This window comes from Giraffa tippelskirchi, chromosome 2, assembly GCF_054371585.1.
Source record: "Giraffa tippelskirchi isolate mGirTip1 chromosome 2, T2T-mGirTip1v1.2.pri, whole genome shotgun sequence".
In the NCBI taxonomy this organism is placed as follows: Eukaryota; Metazoa; Chordata; class Mammalia; order Artiodactyla; family Giraffidae; genus Giraffa; species Giraffa tippelskirchi.
Window position 1 is genome coordinate 143,838,329 of NC_137276.1, and position 18,805 is coordinate 143,857,133.

Here is an 18,805-nt window from a genome sequence, read left to right on the forward strand (position 1 = left end):
TTGGTTTACTGTTTTTTAACATTTCTTTTATATTGAACTACAGTTGAGTTACAATGTTTAGTTAGTTTCAGGTAAATGGCAACGTGAATCAGTTATGCATATACCTATACCCATTCTTTATAAGATTCTTTTCCTATATAGACCATTGCAGAGTATTGAGTTAGAGTTTCCTGTGCTATACAGTAGGTCCTCGTTGATTATCTGTTTTAAATATAATAGTGTGTATCTGTTATTTCCAAATTCCTAGTTTATTTCTCTCCCCCTTTCCCTTTTGTTAACCATAAATTTGTTTTTTTATGTCTGTGAAACTGTTTGTTTTGTAAATAAGTTCATTTGTATCTTGTTTAGATTCCTCATAAGTCTGATACCACATTTCTGTCTGAATTAGATCACTTAGTATGATAATCTCAAGGTTTTTCCATGTTTCTGCAAATGAAATTATTTCTCTTGAATGCCTGAGTACTATTCCTTGGCATATATGTGCCACATCTTCTTGATCCATTCCTGCGTTGATGGACATTAGGTGCTTCCACGTCTTGGCTACTGTAAACAGTGCTGCACTGAGAACTAGGGTGAGAGTGTCTTTTCGAATCATGGTTTGCTCTGGGTATCTGCCTAGGGGTAGTATTGCTGGATCATATGGTAGCTCTATTTTTATTTTTTTAAGAAATCCCCATACTGTTCTCTATCGTGATTCTACCAATTTGTATTCCCCCCAACTGTGGAGAAGGGTTCCCATTTCTCCACACTCATTCCAGTGTTAAATTTTTGTAGACTTTTTATAGTAACCATTCTGACTGATGTGAGGTGATACCTCATTATACTTTTGATTTGCATTTTTCTAGTAACTAACCATGTTGCCCATATTTTCATGTGCTTTTCTGGACATCTGTGTGTCTTCTTTGGAGAAATAGCTCTTTAGATCTTCTGCCCATTTTTTTTTTTTTTTATTGTGTTGTTTGTTTTTTGATATTGAAATTTTGGAGATTAATCCCTTGTCAGTTGCATTATTTGCAAATATCTTCTCCCATTCTGTGGATTGTCTTTTAGTTTTGTTTATGATTTTCTTTGCACAAAAGTTTTAATTGAGCCCTATTTGTTTAGTTTTATTTTTATTACTCTAGGAGATAGGTTGAAAAAAGATGCTGCTGTAATTTAAGTCATAGTGTTCTGCCTATGTTTTCCTCTAAGAGTTTTAGAGTTTCTAATCTTACATTTAGGTCTTTGATCCATTTTGAGCTTATTTTTGTGTGTGATGTTAGAGAATGTTCTGTTAGGTTTTTACATGTAACTGTCCAGTTTTCCCAGAACAATTTGTTTAAGAGACTGTCTTTTCTCCATTGTATATTCTTTCATCCTTTGTCAGATTGACTGACCATATGTTCATGGGTTTATTTCTGGGCTTTCTATTCTGTTCCATTGATCAAGATTTCTGTCTTTGTGCCAGTGTCATACTGTGTTAATGACTGCAGCTTTGTAATATAGTCTGAATTTGGAGAGATTGATTCCTCCAGCTCCATTATTCTTTCTTAGAATTGCTTTGGCTTTTCCAGGTCTTTTATATTTCCACACAAATTAAAAATTTGTTCTAGAAAAAATGCAATCAATAACTTATTATGAATTGCATGAGTCTGTAGGTTGTCTTGTGTAGTATAGTCATGTTGATAATGTTGATTCTTCTAATCCAAGAACATGGTATATCTTTCCATCTGTTTGTATCATCTTTGATTTCTTTCATCTGAATCTTACTGTTTTCGGACTATAGGTCTTTTGCCTCCAATACTATGCTGAATGAAAGTAGTAATAGAAGGCATCCTTGTCTTGTTCCTGATCTTAGAGGAAATTCTTTCAGCTTTTCACTCTTGACAATAATGTTAGCTGTGGGTTTGTCATATATGGCCTTTATTATGTTCAGTTAGGTTCCCTATACTTTCTAGAGGATTTATCATAAATGGGTGTTGAATTTTATCAAAAACTTTTTCTACATCTATTGAGATGATCATATGGTGTTTAGTCTTCAATTTGCAAATGTGCTGTATCACACTGATTGATTTGCAGATATTAAAAAAAAAAATCCTTACATCCCTGGGGTAAATCCCACTTGATCATGAAATATGATCCTTTTAATATATTGTTAAATTTGATTTGCTAGTATTTTGTTGATGATTTTTGCATCTACACTCATCAGTGATATTGATCTGTAATTTTCTTTCTTTGTGGTTTTTTTTATATATTTCTTTATTTAATGTTTATCTGTACTCATTAGAATATAAGCACCTTGGGTATTCTGTTGACTGCTGTGTTTCAGTACTCAGAAGCATTCCTGGCATGTTGTAGGTGCTCAAGAGAGAATTCTGGGAAAACTGAATGACTGAATAATAAAATGAAGTCACAGTAAATGAATGAAGAGTGTATTAACTTGCTCTGTGACCAATCCCTCCCTGTCACTCCCCACATCCAACTGGACCCCTGAATGTATCCTTGAGCACATAGATTCTACATGAGCTTTGCTTATGTCGTGTTGCTAATAAACACAATAGAGGTCAAATGTAGGATAAATTGGTTTGATTTGTTAAATAGGCAAGTTTTAAGAAGAAAATGCATCTCAAAATAGCTTTAAGTGGAAGTAGACTTTAATAATTGTGGGAAACAGAAGGATGAAGAAAATGAAAGTGGATAAAAGTGATCACAAGCAAGACCACTCCACCATCAGTCATTCAGCAAGTCAAGGTGAGGGTGATTTATAATAAGACCAGATGTGGAGGGTCTGGGACAAGGGACAAGAGTGCCTGACTTTATGCTATTCGCCTTTTTTCCTGCCTCAACATTGAGGAAGGATATGCTTTTCCTGGTGGCTCAGATGGTAAAGAATCTGTCTGCAATGCAGGAGACCCAGGTCTGTTCCCTGGGTCAGGAAGATCTTCTGGGGAAGGGGATATCTATTCACTACAGTATTCTTGCGTGAAGAATTCCATGGCCAGAGGAGCCTGGAGGCTACAGTACGTGGGGTCACAAAGAATTGGACACAACTGAGCAAGTGAAAATAATAATAATATTCTCCTGTTTGTAAAAGTTGCTCAATAAGCATCAAAACTCATTAAGAAGAAGAACATACATGGCTTATAAATTCCCCCAGGCTGTGATTTCTCTTTGGCAAGGAAAAAAAAAAAATTAGAAAGGGTGTATTCTTAGATAAATGTACCAATGATTATATCAGTGTGAAGTAACTGGAGAAGGCACTGGTTAGAAATATGTGACTTCAAGAAACTTAAACATTTGGTTAAACCAAATGTAGAACTATGTATATTTATGTTTAATTAGAGTTCTTTTGTTCATTCAGAATCTTTCTAAGTATTGGATTGTTCAAAAAGATCATTTGGGTATTTCTATAAGAACTTAATGGAAATACCCAAATGAACTTTTTGGCCAACTCAGTGTTTCCCAGATGTTCAGCATCTGAATCATTTGGGAAGCAGAATCCTGGGTTTCGCTTCAGACTGACTGAATCCGAATTCTTAAGGTACAGCTCAACTACCTACATTTTATGTAGCCCCTTCCTCTCTGTCAGCATTTGCTTACAAAAATTCTAGAATGCATGCCTTTGATCTTTTTAGACAGGGCGGGTAAAGCAGGTAGTCCTACAATCAAGGAGCTAATTAAAATATGAAGTGATACTCAACAATTTCACTAGGTCAGTAATTTGGAAGGCATATAAATTCTTTTATTTTTTGTTTCATTTATGGTAAAATGCACCAGCATAAGTAAATGTTTAAAATCTTAATTAAAATCAACATGCCACTAAATTAGTTTTCAATGTTTCGTTTGTCTAAATATTACCTTGTTTATCTTTCTCTTGCTTTAATGTCTCTTCTGGCAATTTTTGTATTTATATAGTTGTCCCTTTTACACTTATCCATTTTGTATTTATTCCTTTTCTAATTACAAAGGTAATTATGGTCATTTTCAGCAGTATGGATTTTTTTTTTTTTTTAAGAAAACTACTAGTTTTCAATCTATGCTTTTGTCTTACAAAATCAGGCTCACATAGGATATACTGTGTTGCAACTTTTTTTTTCTATTTACTACTTTTAAAAAATATTCTCATATTATAGTAAATACTTTCCTAATTTTCCTGCTGATCAATATCATGTTTTGCAAACTGTTCTTTATCAGTTTTCCTATTCAGTAAAAACCATGACATAAATTCGCTCAAATAAATTCTATCTTCTTCTGGCTTTAAGTCGTAGTGTCATTTCTTTTTGAGTGGGATCCACACACAGTCAGTTCTCTATACTCAGCTCTCTCTCATTTTTTGAGAGCTGCTACCTCTAAGGCAGTCCTGCTTGAGATCTGACAACAGAGCCCTTACTCCTAGGACCCTGCTCCAGTCTTTGTAGTTATACTTCTCATCCATGAAGTCAAGAAGGTTGAAAGACTCAACCTATAAAGAAAGAGCAAGCTGTTTAAAATTCAGACAGCTTATTACTTACATAGAGAACAGAAGCAGGATGCACCAGATGCCAGCTCTCCACATGCCTTGGTCCCCAGGACGATACTGGAACCAAAAGCACTGGATGATGTGATGAAATGGCATGAGTCCTGGCAAACACTGTGGCTGGGATGCTTCTGTGCTGTGACTAAGCAGTTTATAGCCTGTAACTGTACTCCAAACAAAAGAGCATGGGGAGAGAGAAAGCTTCACACCTCAGCAGAACCCAGAAAATGGGAAATTATCTCATGACAACATCCTGAGGAGATAGGGAGATGGGAAGGAAATGATCTTTGTAGCACCTCCTCTGATGCCTCCTATGTTTTCATGTTTTCAGAGAATAACACGGTGTTTGACCAGGACTTAGATGACCTAGGTGATTAAGCCTTGCCCACATGGCCTATTCAAATATATGCAAGGTAACCAGGGATCCATGGCCAAGTGATTCCCCTGTAAATGGATCCAGGTGAATCCTACTGTTCCCCTACCCCAAGACTGTGTTCTATGTGTACCTGAACCTGAAATTCCCTACCCAAGTGGCTTCATGCCTGCTTCTGCATCTGGTTGGGGCCCCTTTCTTGGGCAAAGGGGCAGCAAAATGGACTATATGCTGGTATAAGCATCCTAGTCCTAAGGAGTGACCGAGCAGGGGTGTTGGTGTAGGTCTGCAAAGAGCTCAGTTAAGCAGACAAGGGGATCTGCATGTTTACAGGCTTCTGTGGGCTGGATAGTTACTGAATCAGACTGTAGGGAGGAAAGATGCAAGGAATGTAGAGAGAATGAACACTCAAATGTTTCTTGAAGCCCCTCCTAACCCTGACCCACTACTTAACTGAAAATGTAGGTTCTCATTATTGATAAGAGAGAGCTCTCAGATGAGGAGAAAGCAGGCAAGAAGTTTTAGTTGTCATTCACAGTCCAAAATCTTGAACCAAGATTCTTGTTAGAGCAAAAATAAATATTGTATCATGTTTATTTATCAATAAATATTATAACATTTTAAACATAAAACATAAATATTATAACATCTTTATTTAAAATCATGAAGTAGAATACTTATTTTTATCAGATTAGTGGGAAGGATACTACATAAAATCTGTGTATTTATATTCTTGGAAAATTTACAAAACAAAACTTTAAAGAATGAAAAAATAACATCATTTACATGGAATTGTTTTAATAATGAGCTCTATATTAAGTCAAATAAAGTAATGCAAAGTTGGTTGACTTAACTTTTAGGTGAGACTCACCTAACTAAGGCATAAGTTGATTGTCTGAACCACATTATTATGAGCAACACACTACTCACCTGTCACAGCTGTAGCTGTTTTCACAACTTCAGGTTTAGACATTTGATGGATCAAAATTTCCTATTTTCCTTCCATAAAGATATCACCAAACTACTTTCAGACTAGCCATCCAGTTGCCCTTGTTGTGAATTCAGCATGTGAATATCTGCCACCAAATGCTTCTTTATTTCTGTAACTTGATGAAATTTAACTCAGCAGTTCTCAACTGAGGGACCAAACTGGAGGTACCTTTTAGACTAGACAGGTTATTGTCCTCAAATTGAAATGACCTATGACTTAGAATAACTGGATAAAAGCTGAGGACTTTTTATTTTTTAAAAAGAATTTCACATATATGGTGAGCAAATAATTTGTCATGCAAACTTGGAAATTTTTGAAAAGGGGGAAAAAGGTGCTATTGATAATTGTGTTGGGGAAGTGGTATCAATTGGGACTGTGCAAACTAGAACACATGGCCATTCTACCCATGGGTGATTGCAATATTCTACCTAGTCAAAACAAACAACTCTGTTGGTCGATTTAGTCACATGGTGAGATCACATGCAACTGTGGGCTTAAGAGTACTTTTCTTGGCCAAAAAAAAAAACGACACTTTTTAAAGAAAAAAAATACTTTTATTCACACAGATATCTTATAGTACACTATTAACAGAATTTTGAAAGGAATTACGTAGAGCTCTTGCATTTAATTTAATTTTTTAAATTTATTTATTTTAATTGGAGGCTAGATTGTAATGGTTTACAATATTGTAATGGTTTTTGCCATACATTGACATGAATCTGCCATGAGTGTACATGTGTTCCCCATCCTGAATCCCCCTCCCATCTCCCTCCCCATCCCATCCCTCAGGGTCATCCCAGTGTACCAGCTCTGAGCACCCTGTCTCATGCATCGAACCTGGACTGGCTATCTGTTTCACATATGAAAATATACATGGTTCAATGCTATTCTCTCAAATCATCTCACCCTCGCCCTCTCCCACAGAGTCCAAAAGACTGTTCTATACATCTGTGTCTCTTTTGCTGTCTCTCATATAAGGTCATTGTTACCATCTTTCTAAATTCCATATATATGGGTTAGCATACTGTATTGGTGTTTTTCTTTCTGGCTTACTTCACTCTGTATAATAGGCTCCAGTTTCACCTACCTCATTAGAACGATTCAAATGTATTCTTTTTAATGGCTGAGTAATATTCCATTGTGTATATGTACCACCTTTCTGATCCATTCATCTGCCGATGGACATCTAGGTTGTTTCCATGTCCTGGCTATTGTAAACAGTGCTGCAATGAACATTGGGGTACACGTGTCTCTTTCAACTCTGGTTTCCTTGGTGTGTATGCCCAGCAGTGGAATTGCTGGGTCATATGGCAGTTCTACTTCCAGTTTTTTAAGGAATCTCCATACTGTTCTCCATAGTGGCTGTACTAGTTTGCATTCCCAGAAACAGTGTAAGAGGGTTCCCTTTATCCACACCCTCTCCACCATTTATTGTTTATAGACTTTTTGATAGCAGCCATTCTGACCAGCGTGAAATGGTACCTCATTGTGGTTTTCATTTGCATTTCTCTGATGAGTGATGTTGAGCATCTTCTCAAGTGTTTGTTAGCCATCTGTATGTCTTCTTTGGAGAAATGTCTGTTTAGTTCTTTGGCCCACTTTTTGATTGGGTCGTTTATTTTTCTGGAATTGAGTTTCAGTAGTTGCTTGTATATTTTTGAGATTAATTCTTTGTCTGTTGCTTCGTTTGCTATTATTTTCTCCCATTCTGAAGGCTGTCTTTTCACCTTGCTTATAGTTTCCTTTGTTGTGCAAAAGCTTTTAAGTTTAATTAGGTCCCATTTGTTTATTTTTGCTTTTATTTCCTTTACTCTGGGAGGTGGGTCATAGAAGATCCTGCTGTGATTTATGTCAGAGAGTGTTTTACCTATGTTTCCCTCTAGGAGTTTTTATAGTTTCTGGTCTTATGTTTAGATCTTTAATCTATTTGAGTTTATTTTTGTGTATGGTGTTAGAAACTGTTATAGTTTCATTGCATCTAATTTTAAATGTGGTATATTTTTCATGTAAATTTTTTTTGTAGTTGAATGTCATGAATCACAGGAAAGGTAACATGCTATCCTCCTTTGTATTCTTTATGCTGGAGTATTTTGACCATTTACCACTATTTTTCTAGTTTTAAATTTACTGGAGAGGTAAGCAGAATAAAATAGTTCATGATGATTTAACAATAGGAAGTTCTATTTGCAAAACATTTACTGAGTACCAAGAGTTTAATACAGAGCAGGAAAGGTATATTCCATTTTCCCATACCACTTTAACTTACACAGACCTGGCTTTGAGAGATGTGTGTGTGTGTGTACATACATATCTACTCACGCATCCATGTCTTATTCTTGCATTTATTCATGCATTTTTATTTCTTTAGTTTTACAGTTTAATAAATTAATGCGAATGTATACCAACACTCTGTACTTAGACTTCATACTTTTACCTTACAAAGCTACATAGATCTTACACCTGTAAAAGGTTGCACATATGTGCATGATCATACACCACACTTCTATACACATCCACTCACCCAGCCAATGTCCACCTACCTATTTAACATCTATTTTTGGATATTTGAAAGACTCCTGAATCCATGTATCCAAGCCTGAATTTACAATCATTTCTTTCCAAACTGCCCCTCTCCCACTGCACCATTTTTTAATAAACTGGCCCCATTGTCCATGCAAATACCCAGACCTCAGAAACCCATTAACTAGGGGAATAAACTAGTCTGTAACTTTTATAAGAACAAGGACAGGTTTTGTTTTGTGTTTTTTCATTATATGTACAGCATTTAGCAGGGTTCTTGGTATAAAATTGACAATATTTGTGGAATCAAGAAATAGACATGTAATTAAATCTTCTAGCCATATGGCAGTATACTTAGACGTGACATTTCCTCAGTGTCAGTGTGATGAAGACACAAATACTCCAGAGTAGAAATCAGAAGACCTTCTTTGCTCTTCTCTGCCCCATCTCAACCCCTACTTCTTAACTTGGTGGCATTTTCTGTCATTTTATGCCCCAGTAACAATAGTAACTATGGTAAGTATGTCATTTCAAGGATCAATTGAGATAATAAATTTAAAATGGTTTTGTCAACTGTGAAGTTATATATAAAAAATAAAGCCACTTATTTATACAATTCTCAATCATACCTTTATAGGCACGTCAACAATATAATATGCAGTGTCCGTGAAGGGTGTTCATTCTTCTGTTTTTTTCAGGATACATAGTATTAATCCTGCACTAAAATATGCAGAACTCCATATTAAAAAACATGCATCAGCTCAGAGCCCAGGAAATGTTCATGCCTGGGCACACACCAAGTAACTGTAGATACTGTGTCTGCATGCCACTGCATATTTACAATACATTTTTATTCATTCTTTCTTTAATGCCTTAATTTTTCTGTCAGCCTGAAAAGTTGCTTTTTATTCATGCCATGGCCTTATTTTCTGCAACAGCCTCTTGGAATATATTATTATTGGTATTTTGCATATTGTGGATATAGCACTTTTCAGTCTTAAAATTCACTTTTCATGCTGATGCTATGTTTTCTAGGTCTAGTGTCTAGAATACATTATTAACAACATATTGGAGTCTACTGATTTTCACTTGGCAAATTTTATCTTCAAGATTGCTTGAAATATATCCAGTATAATTAATGCTTTCAGCACTTCTAAGATGTTGGTGTATAAGGAATCTACATTTGATATCTGGAGGTAGAGGAAACTGTGTTCAGTGTTTGCTGTTTGGGGTAATATGTTTGCAGAATGATTTGAAGTTTTCTTCAGAGAAGCTTTTCTCTTTCTCTAAACACTTATATAGTTATCAACTACACAAAGCTTTGAGGATTTTTGAAATTTTGTTCAGATTGTTGGAAGCCAGGATTAGGGCCCAAACTGGTAACTCATTTATTTAATGAGTCCTAGTAATCCTTTGCTCATGGATGATAGACAAGAATCTAAGACACCAAGAGATGAGCATTCTAATAAGTGTGGTTTCCATCCATTCCATCAGTACATTTGCCCATATTGGTATGACACTTTGTTAGATTCTCACTTCATTTCTTCTGAGCATTACATACTCACGTAGGCTTTAGAGATACTTGCTGCTGCAGCTGCTACTGCTGCTAAGTCACTTCAGTCGTGTCCGACTCTGTGCGACCCCACAGACGGCAGCCCACCAGGCGATTCTGCAGGCAAGAACACTGGAGTGGGTTGTCATTTCCTTCTCCAATGCATGAAAGTGAAAGTGAAGTTGCTAAGTCGTGTCCAACTGCTAGCACCCCATGGACTGCAGCCTATCAGGCTCCTCCATCCATGGGATTTTCCAGGCAAGAGTATTGGAGTGGGGTGCCATTGCCTTCTCTGAGGTACTTGTTAATTGCCAGTAAAAAATGATGGATATAGTTGATTCAAAAGAGATTTTTTCTATTCTGTTTTAGGCTCAATATCAGATCTAAAACAGGAATCAAATATATCAGAGGTGCAAAGAATGAGTAGGATGCTGTCTTTCTCCCTCCTCTCCAGTCTGAGGCTATTCTGCTCTTAGGGTGTTGGTGTTGCCCTCTGTTACCTTATTTGTTCAGATATTCACACCATAAACACACTTCTGATCTGTTTTGTGATCTATCTCTTGTTTTGCAAGCAAGCACTGCAACTAGTATCTTTTTGGTAATTGATCATGAGAGTTTTAGGCTGCCACAAGAAACTCAGGTAAAACCTTCACGGATATATATTCATATAATCTTAAACCTGGAAAACCAGTTGCATGTTTGTCACTGGTAACATTTAGAACATAAAATCTGACATACTTGAGCATTTATGAAGGGACAAAATTCTAGTTTCAGTTGCTGATGGTATTCCAAGTGACAAGTAGGTTGTTGACAGTTGTAAAGTAACTTACTCATTTTATGATACCTTTAGGTATTTTTGGTCTCTAAGAATTCCCTAGTGTAAAATTAGATGGCCATGCTTCTAGCATTTAATATTTTTTTAAGTGCAATTGGTAGACTATCTGTTCAACTGTTGAAAACTAATAAACTTTACATTTCTATGTTTATATAATTCCTATTTTCTGTTGTACCATGCAGGTTTATTAGATCCTTAAAAAAAAAAAAGAAAAAGAAATTGTTGGTAGAGAATCTTATACATATCAAAGTTTAACATGTTTTGAATGTTTTTTTCTTTTTTTTCCCCTTAGCATTTTTCGCTCCTGAATCTTACTCAGTTGTTCTTGCTTCTTATAGCCTAGATTGTTCTTTTTTGTTACAGTTCATTTTTGTTTTGGTGGAGTTTTTCTTTGAGTGATTCTAGTCACAAAATCACAGGGTAAACTCTAATTTTTTAAAAATGTTTGAAGATGATTTTATATTTCCTTCATAATAGGCTGATGTTTTAGATATTTATAGATTGCTCAGTTTATATTTCATTTCCCCAATCCAGTTCCAGCTCTGAAGACCTTGTCCTCTAACATAAAACTTGGCTGATAAGACCTCTAATAGTTGTTTAGATATTGTTCCTTTGTAGAAAATCTGTTTTTCTATAAAAATCTTTAGAATTTTTTCTCTGAACTTACAAAATTTTGAGTTATAACTAAGTTGGAGTCTTAACTTTCATACTGATAGCACTCTCCATGTATACTCTGGCTAATGCTATAAATGCCTTTTTACAGAAAATTTCAATTCATTTTCTTTCTGTTCTTCTTGATTATCTTTGTTATCTCCTAGTATTCTTATCATATCTTTGGGATCCTCAAGTTTTTAAACTTTATTTATATATACACACACACACACACACACATATATATATATGTATTTTTTTTTTTCTTCTCTCATTTTTCCTAACATATGAAGAGATCTCCTTTCTTGTTTGTCTTGGTTTGGTTTTCACCAGTGTCCATTTTATTTTTGTCAAATACTGTGAATGGCCTGGGATTTTTACCTACTTGTGGCTCACAAGTTAGCCTCTCAGAGTTTCACAGATACAGAAAACTGAGTTAGAGACTAAGAAATGTATTACCCATGGAATCATAGGTAATGGGAGCAGCAATATATTTGTGTCAGTTGCCTTGCTCCTAAGTCCCATGAGGTGACTGCTCAAACATGAGAGAAATGCTGAGCTTGAAAACCGAGTTTTTAAAGAGAGCATGAAGCATGCCTGCCCTTTGCTCCAGTGGTAAATGCCATCTTTATCATCCAAGGCTATAAGCAAACTGACCCTTTACTCGAAAGGGAAACACTCCCACTACTTTCCAAGGCTTCATCCTATTCAAATATCCTTGAAAAAACAATCCCAAACAAAAGGCAATTAGTGTTTTGTTTCACAAGATGTACTGAAATAAGAGAAACTCAAGTATTGTCCGTTCATCATTTTATCTATCCTTTAAATTTTTCCAACTTTGGAAACCTTTTAGTTTTCTGAATCTAATGTTTGTTCTCTGCCTGATTTATTTTTACAATCCTGTTCTTTGAAGAGGTGGGGAAGCATAACAGTATTTCAGAACACTTTACAGTGATTTTTAAGAATTATCTTCTGTTCTCTAGGTCAGTGCTTCTTGAACTTCAGTGTGCATATGTTACCTAGAGAATACATTTAAATGCAGATTTAGTAAGTTTGAGGTAGGGACTTGAGATTCTAAACTGATAATAAAATGCTAGTGATGCCATGTTATTTATCCTTGGGCAGCGAATTGATTAGCAGTGTCTATTATATTTGTTTCTTCAGGAGCCAGTTCTGTTTATCTTAGACTAGTTTTTCATACTTCTAATGTTCTTCATAAATCTGATGTTGCCCATATTTATGAACAGAGGTCTCAAATGGATAGTGATTGAACCAAATAGTGAAAGTGCTTTCCCCAAAGCCCTGGCAATCAGTAAACCAACTATGGATTTCTTCTCCAAAAAAAAGAAAACTTACTATAGGGTAATAGTGGAGTCAGCACCTCCAAAATATTATTTCTCATTTAATAACGATAAGAACAGTGCCAAAAAGTATCAACTTTTTCAGAGCTCTGAAAATATCTAAAATTTTGCAATAATTCAAGGGATATTTATTCTAGAAAAACTGACTTTTAATAACAGGGAGTCTGTGGCATTTTGATTTGGCCAGTTTATACCCCCACCCACTCTTCCCAGCATTGTGGTAGCCTTGGAAGCCATCAGTCCTGCTAGCATAGTGAAAACCAGTAGCCTAGCAGTCACTGGAGGGGAAAAAAACTTATTTTGAAGCTCCCAAAAGCTCCCATTTCAAGATGGTCATTATTGGCTTTTCTGGCCATCCTTGGAAACTTACATTACCAAGATAAGCCATCATTTAACTGCATTTAGAGCCTGCTCAGTTCAAACAGCCTTTTCTCTGGGAGTATTGACTATTGAGAAAACATCAGTGGCAACGGTTTAATGCCAAAGCTGCCTAAGAAGACCATAAGGGTTGGGGAAACAAGAAGCTGACCAAAGAATTAAAAAATAAATCTGGGGAATGAGATATCTATTGACTGGGGGCTTATTGACTATGCCAAAGACTTTGACTGTGTGGATCACAATAAACTTTGGAAAATTCTGAAAGAGATGGGAATACCAGACCATATGACCTCTCTCTTGAGAAACCTGTATGCAGGTCAGGAAACAACAGTTAGAACTGGACATGGAACAACAGACTGGTTCCAAATAGGAAAAGGTGTACGTCAAGGCTGTATATTCTCACCCTGCTTATTTAACTTATATGCAGAGTACATCATGACAAAGGCTGGGCTGGATGAAGTACAAGCTAGAATCAAGACTGCTGGGAGAAATATCAATAACCTCAGATATGCAGATGACACCACCCTTATGGCAGAAAGTGAAGAGGAACTAAAAAGCCTCTTGATGAAAGTGAAAGAGGAGAGTGAAAAAGTTGGCTTAAAGCTCAACATTCAGAAAACTAAGATCATGGCATCTGGTCCCATCACTTCATGGGAAATAGATAGGGAAACAGTGGAAACAGTGTCAGACTTTATTTTTTGGGGCTCCAAAATCACTGCAGATGGTGATTGCAGCCATGAAATTAAAAGCCACTTACTCGTTGGAAGGAAAGTTATGACCAACCTAGACAGCGTATTAAAAAGCAGAGACATTACTTTGCCAACAAAGGTCCGTCTACTCAAGGCTATTGTTTTTCCAGTAGTCATGTATGGATGTGAGAGTTGGATGGTGAAGAACGCTGAGTGCTGAAGAACTGATGCTTTAGAACTGTGGTGTTGGAAAAGACTCTTGAGAGTCCCTTGGTGCAAGGAGATCCAACCAGTCCATCCTAAAGGAAATCAGTCCTGGGTGTTCATTGGAAGGGCTGATGTTGAAGCTGAAACTCCAATACTTTCGCCACCTCATGTGAAGAGTTGACTCATTGGAAAAGACCCTGATGCTGGGAAGGATTGAGGGCAGGAGGAGGAGGAAACGACAGAGGATGACGTGGCTGGATGGCATCACTGGCTCGATGGACATGAGTTTGGGTAAACTGCAGGAGTTGGTGATGGACAGGGAGGCCTGGTGTGCTGCGATTCATGGAATTGCAAAGATTCAGACACGACTGAGCGACTGAACTGAACTGACATACTTCTGAGAATATAGAAGTCCATTCACATGTAAAGAACTGTGTCGAGGAAAAACTTGAGAATCTCACCTCTGGCTGATTTTGAATTTTTGGACAAACATGAAGTGAAAGTTAAGGCGGTGTTGTAAACTGCCTGCCAACTTTTTCACTCTCCTCTTTCACTTTCATCAAGAGGCTCTTTAGTTCTTCTTCACTCTCTGCCATAAGGGTGGTGTCATCTGCATATCTGAGGTTATTGATATTTCTCCCGGCAATCTTGATTCCAGCTTATGCTTCTTCAAGTCCAGCGTTTCTCATGATGTACTCTGCTTAGAAGTTAAATAAGCAGGGTGAAAATATACAGCCTTGACATACTCCTTTTGCTATTTGGAACCAGTCTGTTGTTCCATGTCCAGTTCTAACTGTTGCCTCCTGACCTGCATACAGGTTTCTCAAGAGACAGGTCAGATGGTCTGGCATTCCCATCTCTTTCAGAATTTTCCACAGTTTATTGTGATCCACACAGTCAAAGGCTTTGGCATAGTCAATAAAGCAGAAATAGATGTTTTTCTGGAACTCTCTTGCTTTTTCGATGATCCAGCGGATGTTGGCAATTTGATCTCTGGTTCCTCTGCCTTTTCTAAAACCAGCTTGAACGTCTGGAAGCTCATGTTTCACGTATTGCTGAAGCCTGTCTTGGAGAATTTTAAGCATTACTTTACTAGCATGTGAGATGAGTGCAATTGTGCGGTAGTTTGAGCATTCTTTGGCATTGCCTTTCTTTGGGATTGGAAAACCAGTACAAGCCATCAAAAGAGAAGAAAATCAATATTCTTTATCAATACAAGTGTAAAAATCCTCAATGAAATGCTGACCAAATTCAGTGACATAAAATAGTATTATACACCATGACCAACTGGGTTTTATCTAAGAAATATAAGGTTTGACATTTGAAAATAATGTAATAAATGCATAAATATAATATACCACATTAATAGAATAAAAGACAGAAACCACATATTATCTCAATAGAAGTCATCTGAAAAAAGCATTTGATAAAATCCAACTCCCTTCATGATAACTACTTTTGAAAAACTAGAAATGAAAAGAATTTCCTCTCCTTGGTAAAGGCCATCTATTAAAAACTCATAGCTAACATCATATTTAATGATGACATACTAAAATGCTATTCCCCTGAGATCCAGATAGAGACCATAATGTCTACTGTAGTATTGTGCTGGAGGATCTACCCAGAATAATTAGGCAAGAAAAAAATAAAATCCCAACTGATAAGAAAACAGTAAAAAATATCTCTAGTCCTGGGTGATATATTTTTTATAAGACTGAGTGAAAAAATGGATGGGCAGGAACTGCTAATGGGTAAGGGGTGGTCTTTTGGGAGTGATTAAAAGTGCTCTGTGAAGATTGCTTAACTTGGATTATGGTTTGAAAAAAAAAGAAATCCTTTAAATTGTCCACTGAGGTGAATTTTATGGTGTGTGAATTATATCTCGAAAAAATTCTATGGGAGAGGTATAATAGAAAGATTAGTTTTTAATGAAAAAAAAATAGCTTCTGACTGTTAAAGAAGAGAATTCTTTCATTTTTAAATGGATGATCATGACTATCAAATCTCTGTAGTATTTAGATTCTGTTTAAAGTAGAAATGGAAAAAAAAAACAAAACAGAACTGGATGTGCATTTTATGCCAGTATATACAATAGATTAGGTCTTCCTTGGTGGCTCAGTCAGCAGAGAGTCTGCTTGCAATGCAAGAAACATGGGCTCAATCCCTGGGTTGGGAAGACCCTCCAGAGAAGGAAATGGCAACCCACTCCAGTTTTCTTTTCTTGCCTGGAGAATTTCATGGACAGAGGAGCCTAATGGGCTATAGTCTATGGGGTTGTAAAAGAGTTGGGCATGACTGAGTGACTAACACTTTCACTTTCATGCAATAGATTGAAAATAATCTCTTATTAAATGACATCAAATTAAAAACGTGCTAAAGGGAAAAAAAGTTTCCCAAGTTTCTCAGGGGTGGGGAATTGAAATGAATCTCTGTAATTTCTAGGGTATGGAAAGTTTTATGCTGAGAATGAAAACCTTTTGCCACGCTACTTGAAGGAAATATTAAGATCAGCATTGTGGGGATCCCCTGGGAGATCGTTGGAAATGCAGAATCTCTGGCCCTAGCCTGGACCTACTGAATCAGACTCTATTTTATAAAACTGCCCAGATTCAATTCATAAGTACATTAAAGTTTGAGAAGCAAGACATTCCTTTGACTTCTTAGTGGTTGAGCCACCCAACCTTGGTTCTCTTTTCCTCTGTGTCTCCTCTGGGAATGTGGAGTTGGTGGTGGTTTAGTCGCTAAGTCATGTCTGACTCGTGCGATCCCATGGACTGTAGTCTGCCAGGCTCCTCTGTCCTTGGGATTCTCCAGGCAAGAATACTGGAGTGGGTTACTACCATTTCCTTCTCTACTAAATGGGGCTTAATGGCATCGATCTCACTGGGCCGTGAAGGGGCTCAAGAGAGACAAAGACTCCTAAAGTTCTCGACACAAGGCTTGGTACCCAGGAAATTTTCCACACACAGTAAATTCACTGTGAGCAATGATCAGGAACACTCCTGGGGGCCTGCAGGTTTCCTGAGGGAAAGGAGCAGAGTGCCCACCTCCCCAGTCTGAAAGAGGGCCGGAAAACACTAGTGCACAGCCTCTCCTTGAGGAAGCAGCCGCTTCAGTCAGCTTCTTAGAGGCTCAGTTTTCTCATCACCAGAGCCACTGAGGAAGAAGGATCATCAGGAGAGACTGTGAAGTTACCTTCTGTATATTCAGTTTTGCCTCTCAGGCTCCAATCATCCCCAGCAGAAACCTACAGAGATAAAAACTTTTTTTGATAGTCCATTCCTGACTTGAGACTAAAGCCAGATTACCAGTTGCTCTGTTTCCTCCTTTGGGGAAAGGAGAGCCCCCAGCTGCTTCAGTTGTTTCAAGTGGAATTTTTAACTAGAGTAAGGCTATGTTCATGCTGACTCTTAGTTTTCCTTGACTCTAAGCTTGGAGATGGCTTTTCTCACCCCTCTTAGTCAGGCCCCATGTTTGCTTACTGCCTGGATTTGGCAACCTAATTTCCTAAATATTCTTCCTCTGTCACTCCAATTGTATCTCAGCACCTGCAAGATTTCAGATCCATAGATGCTTTGATTTCTTACTCATCATTGCTATCCCAGTCAGTTCCTTTCTCTTATTGTTATGGTTATTTTATTTATTGTGGAAGTTCACTGAGTTTTTTAAGAAACAAGGTATTATAAAAGCATGTGTTTGTTATTCCATCTTTACCCAAAAGTCATCAATCATTTAAAAAATTCTATTGTGTTTGATAAAGCAAAAAAGCATTGGAAACATTTTGTTTCCTTTTCATGTGTTACTAGTGAAATTGAAGTATTTTCCATATGTAGATTTTTCTAATTGTGTTTTTGTGACTTGTCTGAATTGTCTGTTATTTTAGTTTTTTTCTATTTTTGTAGACATTCCTAACATATTCTTAACCTTTTGTTCATCGAGTGTACTATAAATATTTAATCTTTTTGACTTTTGTTGCTTTTATGCATGTAGAAAATTTAAATTTTGATTTGCCAAATCTATCCATTTTTAATGTGCATTTTTGTCTTCTATTCTGTGTGTGTATATATACACACACACGTATTCCTTATTTTTCTTCTGGGTAATTATCAAAAATTTTTCTGTAATATGTGCAAAATGTTTAAAATCCAGCTGAGGTTTATTCTTGTGATTATTTTATAGTAAATGTTTAAGATGACTATGCTTTGTTTCTGATGTTATTAACCAGTTTTCCAGCTTTTGCTTATTAAATGTCTTATCTTTCTAGTTTTAAAATGCTACCTTTTTCATATTATCACAAATTTATTTGACCATGATATTTCTGTAATTCTACAAAAATTTAAAAAAATAATTGTTTTAGCCTTCGTATGGACTCATGCTAAGTAAATTTTAGGAAAATGAAATAGAATGGGTATTTCTTTTAGCAGGGTGACAATGATTATTGTTCACTCAGGGACTTTGATAAATAAAGTTGCTAGGTTTTTCTTCTTGAGTTGACAAGTATATAATAATTTCATTTTTAAAATATTTATTGAGAATGTACTTAAAGTTGTGGTGTATATATAAATATGCAACTTCTTCCCTGAAAAATCTAAAAAAAAACCAAACGCTAAATAAACTTCGTCAGTTTATTCAAATGTACTTTCAAATTTGAGTAAGTCAGAGGCTTCCCTGGTGATTCAGATGGTAAAGAATCTGAGCAGGAGACCAGGGTTCAATCCCTGGGTCGGGAAGGTACCCTGGAGAAGAAAAGGGC

At 36.5% G+C, this 18,805-nt stretch overlaps 1 protein-coding gene and 1 non-coding gene across 3 annotated transcripts in view; one reads left to right on the forward strand and one right to left on the reverse strand.

The window, feature by feature from the left end:
* Positions 1-18,805, forward strand: part of NAALADL2 (N-acetylated alpha-linked acidic dipeptidase like 2) — a 1,599,429-nt gene that overhangs the window by 690,408 nt on the left and 890,216 nt on the right. The window lies entirely within an intron of this gene.
* LOC145540073 (small nucleolar RNA SNORD125) lies at positions 17,150-17,246 on the reverse strand. The gene has a single exon (XR_014078199.1). It is a non-coding gene; the product is annotated as a small nucleolar RNA SNORD125 (small nucleolar RNA).